The 10,113-nt window shown below is 44.4% G+C and overlaps 1 long non-coding RNA gene across 1 annotated transcript; it reads left to right on the top strand.

Moving 5' to 3' along the window:
• Window positions 1–6,988: 6,988 nt before the first annotated feature.
• Window positions 6,989–10,113, top strand: LOC143838971 (uncharacterized). Its single transcript, XR_013231504.1, has 3 exons — window positions 6,989–7,065; window positions 8,641–8,760; window positions 9,970–10,113. It is a non-coding gene; the product is annotated as an uncharacterized LOC143838971 (long non-coding RNA).

The raw sequence follows: 10,113 nt of genomic DNA, 5'->3' as shown, positions 1-10,113 counted from the left end.
TGTGACAACCCTTCAAGTACTTGAAGCTGGCTTTCATATCACCTCTGAGTCATCTCTTTCCAAGCTCTCTCAACCTTTCCTCATATATTTTGGTCTCCAAACCCCTCACCATTTTAGTTGCCCTCCTCTGGACATGCTCCAATTTGTCTACTTCCTTCTTCAATTCTGGTACACCAAACTGAACACAGTATTCTAAGTGAGATCTAACCAGAGCAGAGTAACCAGAGCAGAGGACCATCACCTTGCACTATCTGGACAGTATACTCGTTTTGATACAGTCCCAAATCCCATTTGCCTTTTTTGCCCTCGAATCATACTGCTGACTCATGTTCAATGTATGGTCTACTAAGACCCCTAAATATTTTTCACACATACTACTACCATGACAGGTCTCCCTCATCCTATAATGATGCATTTGATTTTTCCTACCTAAATGTAGATTTTGACATTATTCACTATTGAAATTCATTTTAGCCCAGTTTTAGCCCTGTCCTGTATCCTGACTGTCTTCTGGCATGTTTGCTACCCCTCCCAGTTTAGTATCATCTGCAGATTTATTAAGCACCCCCTCTATTCCTTCATCCAAATAGTTTCTGAATATGTTGAACAACACAAGACCCAGGACAGATCCCTCAGGCACTCCACTCACCACTCCTCTCCGAGCGGATGATGAACCATTAACAAGCATCCTTTGGATATGATCTGTCAACTAGTTATTGATCCACCTAATAGTAATAGGATCCATACCACATTTTACCAATGTCGATGTGAATATCCTGTGGATCTTTATCCATCGTTTGAAGGGAAACAATTGAGTTCAGAGGGATGATAATATCACACTCTTTTTCACCATTAAGATCCTATTATGTAACTTATCTGAATGTTCTTCCTGTTTCCCACTTGCAGGTACTACACTTTTCCCTTTTACAGTAACTGGTAATTTCCAGGGCTGCAGTTCCCTATACGGATGCACCTTTCCAGCACAGCAAGCGGGAATATCCAACAATGGAATCTTGTTCAGTATCAATCATCTGGAATGTAGCAATAGCAACATGACTGCCACCATGCTGACCAACAGTACATTGGACAACACCACACTACTCTGAAGTTTCCCCCCATTTATAGGAATAGGGAAGGAAGCTGGAGTTGGCTTTATTTTTAGCAAGTGTAGAGGTGAATGGGTTGTCGCAGGGCAAATAAAACTGGTGCAGAAATTTGGGATTTAGGGTCCATAGCTAAATAGAATCCAGGGAACAAGTAAATTTTCACTGAATTCTAATCAAAATAAATTGATCCTTGCAATCAATAGCTATTATTTTTTGTATGTTTACCAAATAAACAATTTGTTGCAGGAGACAATGGTATTTCTTGATCAAAGCAATCACCTTTATACAACATTCAAGCAAGGGGACAATATTAGAACAAAAAGAGGAATTTTGAAAGAAGCCATGTAGTACATTGGGGTGTAGCCACTGGTGTCAGCAATCCTGAAGCAGCCAACAAACCTTTCAGACAGAATTACCGACTCAGATATTGTTTCTTCTCCAATATGTACAGCATGAAAGAGTGGAGGCATTCAAGAGTGGAGGTTTACGGGCAGAAACCTAGAGATGCTATGAAATGGGAGGGGGGATTCAGGTACTCAGTGCTGCAGTGCACAAATGGGGTAGCTCGTGACCCAAAACTGGGACCTAGTGAATTAGCAAACAGTGAGCTCACAGGTACCATTCACAGTCCTCTTCAGCATAAGTAGAGTTAGGAAATATTAGCCCTTGGTGTGAATCATTGACTTTAGACTGTCATATATCATCCAAGTTGGAGCACTGAGCTTCAGCCCCACAGGGCTTTGGCCCTTGATCCATACCAGTCTGGCTTCCGACTTGGCCACAGAGTGGAGACCGTGCAGGTTGCCTTGATGGATGATCTCTGGCGCCAGCTGGATCAAGGCGGGTTGGCCATTCTCATGTTATTAGACCTATTGGCCATATTTGATGTGGTCGATCATGAACTTCTGGTTTGCCGCCTTGCTCATACGGGGATAGGGGATGTGGCTTTAAACTGGCTGACCTCCTTCCTTAAGAACAGCTTGCAGAGGGTGGCAATGGGGGAGAAGTTGTCGGATCTCTAAACACTCCCTTGTGGGGTGCCACAGGGGGCGATATTCTCCCCAACATTATTTAACATCTATATGTGCCCTCTGGCCCAGCTGGTTTGTGGTTATGGGCTACTGTGTCATCAATATGCTGATGATACCCAGCTCTATCTCCAAATGGGTGGTCAGCTGGATCTCCCCCCAGATACATTTGCCAGTTGTTTGGAAGTGGTGATTGGATAGATCAGGAAGAATCCCCTGAAACACAACCCCTCCAAGACAGAGGTCCTGTGGCTGGGGAAAAGAGGGCAGGGATTGGAAGCATGATTATTCTGCCTGGATGGCATGCAACTGACATCTGCACTGCTGACCAGGAATTTCTGGGTGATCTTTGATGCCTCACTTACCACTGAGGCTCAGATCACAAAGGGAGCCCAGACAGCATTTTTCCATCTGTGCCAGGCATAGCTACTAGTGCCCTACCTGTCCTTGGAACACCTGGCTACATGATCCATGCAACTGTCACTTCCAGGCTAGACTTCTGTAACTACAGAGGACTACCCTTGGCTAAGATCGAGAAATTAGAGCTGGTACAGAATGCAGCTGCTAGGGTCCTTACTAGGTCATCCTGGAGGACCCATGTCCAGCCTCTACTGAGGCAACTGCATTGGTTACCAGTCCATTCCTGGATCAAGTTCAAGGTTTTGGTTTTAACCTTTAAGACTATATGCAGCTTGGGTCCTACTTACCTGCATCTCCTTATGCTCCCCCCGCACAGGGTGCTTCGCCGTGCGGGTATGAATCTGCTGATGGTTCTGGAGACCCAGGAAGTGTGCCTAGCCTTGACCAGGGCCAGGGCCTTTTCAGTCCTGGCCCCTACCTAGTGGACTGAGCTCCCTGAAGAGCTGTGGGCCCTGTCAGAGCTCTCGAGATTCTGCAGGGCCTGCAAGATGGAGCTCTTCTGCCAGGCATTTGGTTGAGGCTGGGTGCAGTGAGTATCTGGGAATTTCATACTCCTCCCTCCCTGATTCTTGGGTACTAGACCTATATAGAACCATGTTCGAACTTTCCTGTCTTTTTCTACATCCCTAGAAAATCCAGCCCACTGAATCATCTGCATTGGAGGCTGATGAGATGCTTTAGTTGTACAGCCATCTTGTTTTATTGTATTTTATTGTTAGATTGTATTTTATACTATGGGGTTACGATTGGGGATTTTATTGTTATAAGATTATTTTTATGTCAATTTGTTCTTATATTCATGCTGTGAACCGCCACAAACCAGTTCGCTGGAAGCAGCGGTATAGAAATAACATAAAATAAAATAAAATAAAATAAAATAAAATAAAATAAAATAAAATAAAATAAAATAAAATAAAATAAAATAAAATAAAATAAAATAAAATAAAATAAAATAAAATAAAATAAAATAAAATAAAATAAAATAAAATAAAATAAAATAAAATAAAATATAAAATCCAGGCCTGATGGCATTCCTGTGATACCAGCATGACACCCATCTCTTTTTATGGTTAGAAGGGCAGACTAGACTGGTCCCCAGAGGCACCCCTTTCAGCCCCATAGAAATAATAAAGTCTGAGCCAAACAAGATGAGACATATTGTGATGACCAGTTTCACTCACAAAGCTAGAGTGATCACAAGAACATCATGTGGGAGACAACTGAAGATGGTGCCGTGCTAGCCTGTTCTGTAACGTGCTCCCGAGCCAAGCAGAGGGCCAGGAGCAGAAGCACCTGGCAGACCTGAGCAGGATGCGCAAATCTCGTTCGCTGGTCGCCCCAGGAACCGGGAATGGCATCCTGAGGGCCCTACAGATCCGCAGAGACTAAGTTCTCCAGATCATCGCTGCCTGTGCTCGGAGCCTTGTAGTAAACAATTTTCTAAGCTTGAAACGACCAGCTGCATAAAATCCTGCATTTTCCCCAGATTATCTCTTTCCGGCTTGACAAGAGCCAAAGTCTGATGAATCAACAACGCAAAGACTATGAGTTCTCTGTTTGCTTTCCTCTTCTTTAAAGCCAGGCACTAGCCCCCCTTCTTCCCCCTAACCAATTTACAAGGGAATTCTTTCTTTGGACGGGAGGCAAGCCAGCTAAATACACTTGTTAAAACAAACAAAAGAAAGAGCTTAAGAATTTGTCAAGGAGAGCTCAGCGGGAGATGTTGACAGAAGACGGAGATTGACTAACTGATAATTCCTGATTGCCCAAACTCTCACGAGATGCCCTGTCTGTGATCTGTGACTGTTTACAGCAATGGAAAACCTAACTAACGCACAGATCTTTCGTTTGTTATGCAAAGGCAACTCAGAGATACTGAAAGTAGTCAAAAAGGTTGAAAAGGAAATTCAAGATACCAAGAAAGAGCTCTCAGACAGAATCGACGGTTTTAAAAAAATAGCTGATGAAAACACAACTCAGCTGGCAACACACCAAACGAGAATCCAATATCTGGAAGTTAATCAACAGGAGCGGGAGAGAGTGGCAGAAGATAAACCCGAAGCCCTGGAAGTAGAATCTAAAGCTAGGAGCATAAAAATCAAAGGCGTCTCGGAAGAATTTGGGAAAACAGACCTAAGGAAGGAAATCAGCGAAAGCCTGGAAGACTACTTAGAGGAGGAAGAGATTCAGATTGACAAAGTATACAGAGTCTATTCAAAGGCGACCGCACGCAAGAAGCAACCAAGAGACATCTTTGTGGGCTCTGACAGCAAGACTGCAAGAAATACTCTACTCAAAAAGCATCAGGTGACGCTGCTGAGTTTGGAGGATCAAGAAGCACAAATATTTCAAGACCTGCCAGCAGATACATCATGGAAAAGAGCGCAATTCCATCTTTTGCGACCACCTGAAGAATGTGACGAAAAGTGGAGCAATTACCTGGACTTTCCTAGGAAAGACAGCAGCAACTTTTAGGTTAGGGCCAACATACGATGGGAACTGACTATATATTACTTAAGATAATAACAGATTATATGCTCATATGTATCAACAATTACTTTGCTACGAAAGACAGCAGTAACTTTTAGGTTAGGACTAATATGCGATGGGAACTGAATATGTACTTTTTAAGATAATAACAGACTGTACTCTCACATGTATCAACAATTATTTTGCTAGCTGGTTGTTTCTTTTTCTTTTCATCTTTCTGTAAGCGCTTCATATACAATAAAAATAAATTAAAAAAAAAGAACATCATGTGCTCTCCCTCCCAAGACATTTGCATTAATGAGCCATCAAGATAAGCAATTGCCCAGCCATTCCTTCCTACTAGTTATCTCCCCCATTCCCCTTTTCTAATATGTTGGGCATACAGAAAGATCCAGCCATACCATTTCATAACTATGTGCCAGTAGTTAACAGGTATTGTCTTCTTGGGAAGCTTCCAGTTCTCAGGAACCTACCCATCAAGCTATTGTTTGGGTTTCCAGCATGTAGCTCTTGGCCTTAGGCTGCATTTCTGCTACAAAAATAGGCTTTCAGTCTCACTGTGGTGTGTACAGTAATCAGAAGAAGTGTGCTCTTTGCTGGTTCCCAACGTTGTCCTCCACTGCCAGGCTTTGTGAGTCCACTCTGATCTGTAGCCGTTCCGGAATAGGCAAATAACAGCTAACCCTACTCTGGGACCTACCATTTTCCACTGTTTTATTTCACAGGAACCAGTATGGATACAGAGACAGGTTGGTGTATTGGTGAAGAGCAGTGGCTTCTACTCTGGCAAGCAAGATTAGAATATATTATGCTTTAATGGGATTTTATGGGTTTTGCTGTTTTATGGTTTTATTTTGTAAGCCACCTCAAGGCGACTTGTTGAGCAAGGTGGGGTATAAATTCAAAAATAAATAAAGCAAGCGGGCAAGCAAGCAGGCAAGCGGGCCTTGATTCTGCACTCCTCCACCTGCAGCCAGCTGGGTGATCTTGGGTTTATCACAACCCTGATAATACTGTTCTCACAGACCAGTAATATCAGGGCTCTCTCAGCTGCTCCACCTCCCTCAAGGGGTGCCTGTTGTGGGGAGATGAAGAGAAGGCCATTGTAAGCCATTTTGAGACTCCTTCGGGTAGAGAAGAGCAGGTTATAAAAATCAACTCTTCTTCTTCCCAATGACTTCTCCAGTAAAGCTCCTTGAATGCAACTTGTCATCTTTGTTTTAACGGATTTCTACTGGGGGGAAAGACCTGTAATTATTGCTTAAAAGATCCTGCAGTTAACCAGTCTCTTGCTAATATATTCAATAAATAATCAATTTCCCCTGCTGTCCAGGCACAAAACTGGCCCTGGCAGTTACCAGATGGGATGGAACTTCTTAGTAGAAGAAGGCAGAGGATTCCAGGTCATGAGAGCCAGCTTGGTGCAGTGGTTAGGAGTGCAGACTTCTAATCTGGTGAGCCGGGTTTGAATCTGTGCTCCCCCACATGCAGCCAGCTGGGTGACCTTGGGCTCGCCACAGCACTGAGAAAACGACTCCTGTGGAAAGCTAGGATCACAGGCTGAATAAAGGCCAGGACCAAGACCCTTTTGACTCCTGCCTGAAGGATGTTTTACAAAATTTTCTCAAAAGTGTTTTATCAAAATCAGAAAAACTGGACATGCCTGACTCCAGGCTGACAGATATCTATATCAGAGGACCCTGTTGTAGGGAAGAAGCAATTATATGAGGTACAAACTGATATCTTTAAATGTTTGTAGACTGCTTTGCCCACATATCCTATTACACTGTGACACTGTGGGACATCTGGGAACAGCCTCAGTTCTCATAATGTTTGGCATCTCACCAATCCAGCTATTCCCATACGTTACAGTGAGGCTCCTGCTCTTGGCTAATAAATACGTGTGCATCACATGCCATTGTCACTTCATCTCTGATACAAGCACTCTCTGGCTCTCCCTTTCTCGGGCACTATGAAGGCGCTCCTAAGCACATGCCTGTTTTGGGCCCTCTTCTCTACAGGTGAGTAGAAACTTAGACTCCAGGTAAGGAAATGATCATATCTGGGGAGTGAATATGCAGTGGCCTCATCAGTGATTTAGAAGAAGAAGAAAAAGAGTTGGTTGTTATATGATACTATTCTCTACCCAAAGAAGTCTCAAAGCGGCTTACATTTGCCTTACCTTTCCTTTCCCCACAACGGACACCCTGTGAGGTGGGTGAGGCTGAGAGCACCCTGATATTCCTGCTTGGTCAGAGCAGCTTTATCAGTGCTGTGGTGAGCCCAAGGTCACCCAGATGGTTGCATGTCGAAGGGTGCATATTCAGCAAGATTAGAAGTCCGCACTCCTAACCACCACACTAAGCTGATTTAAAGAGAAACAGTTTTGCGGTAGAGAACAGCAGCTCCAGAGGATGGACTCTAAGGCAGGGGTAGTCAACCTGTGGTCCTCCAGATGTCCATGGACTACAATTCTCATGAGCTCCTGCCAGCATTTACTGGCAGGGGCTCATGGGAATTGTAGTCCACAAACATATGGAGGACCACAGGTTGACTACCCCTGCTCTAAGGCATTAAATCCTTGCTGAGGTCCCACACTACTCCAGAGGCAGCCAACCCCAGGCACAGCCCTCCAATCTCAAGGAATTTCTCACTCTGAAATTGTTTGTGCTAACAGAAAAAATATAGTTTGTGTGTTCATAGATGTATACAATAGTACCATCTGTACCATATAAATAAAGCTGAACATGGATCGTGGGAGGAGTTTGGACACATCCAATGAATGGCCAATCAGGTAGTCTGTCCTGACCCTGGCCACATCCGCCTCCAAAGTCTTCCATATGAAAGAAGTGCCAGCTTGGTGAGTGGGAGCTGGAAGGAGGGTAAAAGGCCTGGGACTGCAGCCACTAGGGAGGTAGGGTGGGAAAGGAGGTAGGGAGCCCCTCCACTGATCACCCACACCCTGAGCTGGCCCGGTGGCATCCATGTCAGGCCTCAGGAGTGTTGCTGGGGAGGGGGAGACAGCAAGCCTCTCCCTACCATCACTCTTGCCACCCCAATCAGGTCCAGCTGATGTAGTAGGGTTGCCTTGGGTAGTGGTGGAGAAGCAGAGTCCCTGCCACTGCTTCTCCCTGCTGCGCCAAAAGGCCTGCCAAGCCTGCAGAGGCCTTGGCAGGCCTTTTCAAAGTGGCAGGGGGCGGAGCGGATTCTCCATCAGCACTTTCCCCCGACCCCAAAAATTCTCTATAATGCATGCTGAACAGGAAGCCTGTTTCATGACTTCCTTCAGAACATCAGCTCTCAGTGGCATCTGAAAGTGGTGGTGAACGACTGGTTGATTTGCGAGTAAATTTAATATTGCCCAAAAGATAAATTAAATTTCTTTCAAGATGAAATACCTATGTCAATTTGGGTTTACGATTTTGGCTTAAATCTGAAGATAGATGCTTCTCCTTCTCTCCCAATAGATCCTTCAGTTCACTCCAAGATCAGGTGCATCCTAATGCTGGCATTCTAAAAGGAGACAATGGTGTGCTTTGTCAAATGTCATATGAATGACATATCTGGCATGGCTTCTCTCTCTTTTCTGTTTGCAGGGTCATCCCTGAACTGTTACTCATGTCAGAGCCTAACAAGGACATGTGCTGAATCTATATCTCAAAAATGTTCACGTGGTGAAAATGCTTGCTTTTCTGTTCTTGGATTTTCTTCATTCCGTGAGTAAAAACAGGAATCAGTTTAAGAAGTAGATCTTCTAACATGACTTATCTGAACCCACATATTAGTTATCACTATACAGGGCTGCACAGCAACTGAATCTCCATACAATAATTCCATGTTCAAAAATATGGCTAATTAGCAGCGAAGACTGACCTTTAGTCACCATTGAAAATGTGGATGAGCTGGGCAGAGAGGAAGATGTGCAGGGGAAGGGGAGGGCAGCGACCTGCAGGATGGATGTGGTGCTGGTGTGTTCCGCTAGGGATGCGGGGCAGGAAGCATGGTCTTGAAGCACCTCATAAGGCACCACGGAGGGAGAGCCCAGCCTCATCCACCAAAACTGCTATCTGAATAGCTGCCCTCCTACCCACCCTGTTAAGTTGGCTTTATATTGTTATGTTGGGTTGGACACTGTCAATTATCTTTGAATTTTATTTGGCACAGCTGGCAGTTCAGCATGGGATGGAGCCTGCTTGGTGGAAGTTCGGTCTGCACATCGGACTCCCCAGTTTGGGGGCCTACTCATGAGGTGGCAGGTCTGCTAGCCGGGCCAACCCAGCAGGGGATGTATGGAGGAAGAAGAAGAATTGGTTCTTATATGCCACTTTTCTCTTCCCAAAGGAATCTTAATGCGGCTTCCTTTTGCGTTCCCTTTCCTCTCCCCACAACAGACACTCTGTGAGATAGGTGAGGCGGAGAGAGCCCCGAAATTACCTCTCGATCAGAACAGCTTTATCAGTGCTGTGGCGAGTCCAAAGTCACCCAGCTGGCTGCATGTGGGGGAGTGTAGAATCAAACCCGGCTTGCGAGATTAGAAGTCCTTACTCCTAACCACTACAACAAATGTCCCAGTTTATTCAAACAGGAAATGCAATAACCACTTCTCTGAGTTAGGGAAAGGATTCTTATAGCCCAGGATGATACTATTCCCTTGGCAATGTATTAATAGATTGTTCTGAGCAGACCCTACTTAGTATGGTACCCCTGATGGAGTACTTACCTGTGGAAACCTGCCCAAGGTCCTGTCAAAACTGTAAACTTAAATTCACCCATTTTGTGATTCACTACTCCCCAGTATAAATTTAAATATCTGGTGGGCAAAATCCATGTTTTTTGTACTTCTACTTCATCAGCCATTATTGAGAATGTTAAATTAAGAGACAATCGGAGCAACCTCTGAACTTATTTCTGATTCCTTTTCACAGCTGGTTTCTCTGTATTCTCTTTCAAGTCTTGTGTGCCATCAGTGATTTGTAAATCAGGCAATTATGTCATGACTACTTCGGAGAAAACATCTGGCCAATTAATAATGAATTGTTGCAGCACAGATCTTTGCAACAATGACACTC

This window comes from Paroedura picta, chromosome 5 (genome assembly GCF_049243985.1).
Source record: "Paroedura picta isolate Pp20150507F chromosome 5, Ppicta_v3.0, whole genome shotgun sequence".
NCBI lineage: Eukaryota > Metazoa > Chordata > Lepidosauria > Squamata > Gekkonidae > Paroedura > Paroedura picta.
This window is presented reverse-complemented; position numbering and strand designations above follow the sequence as displayed.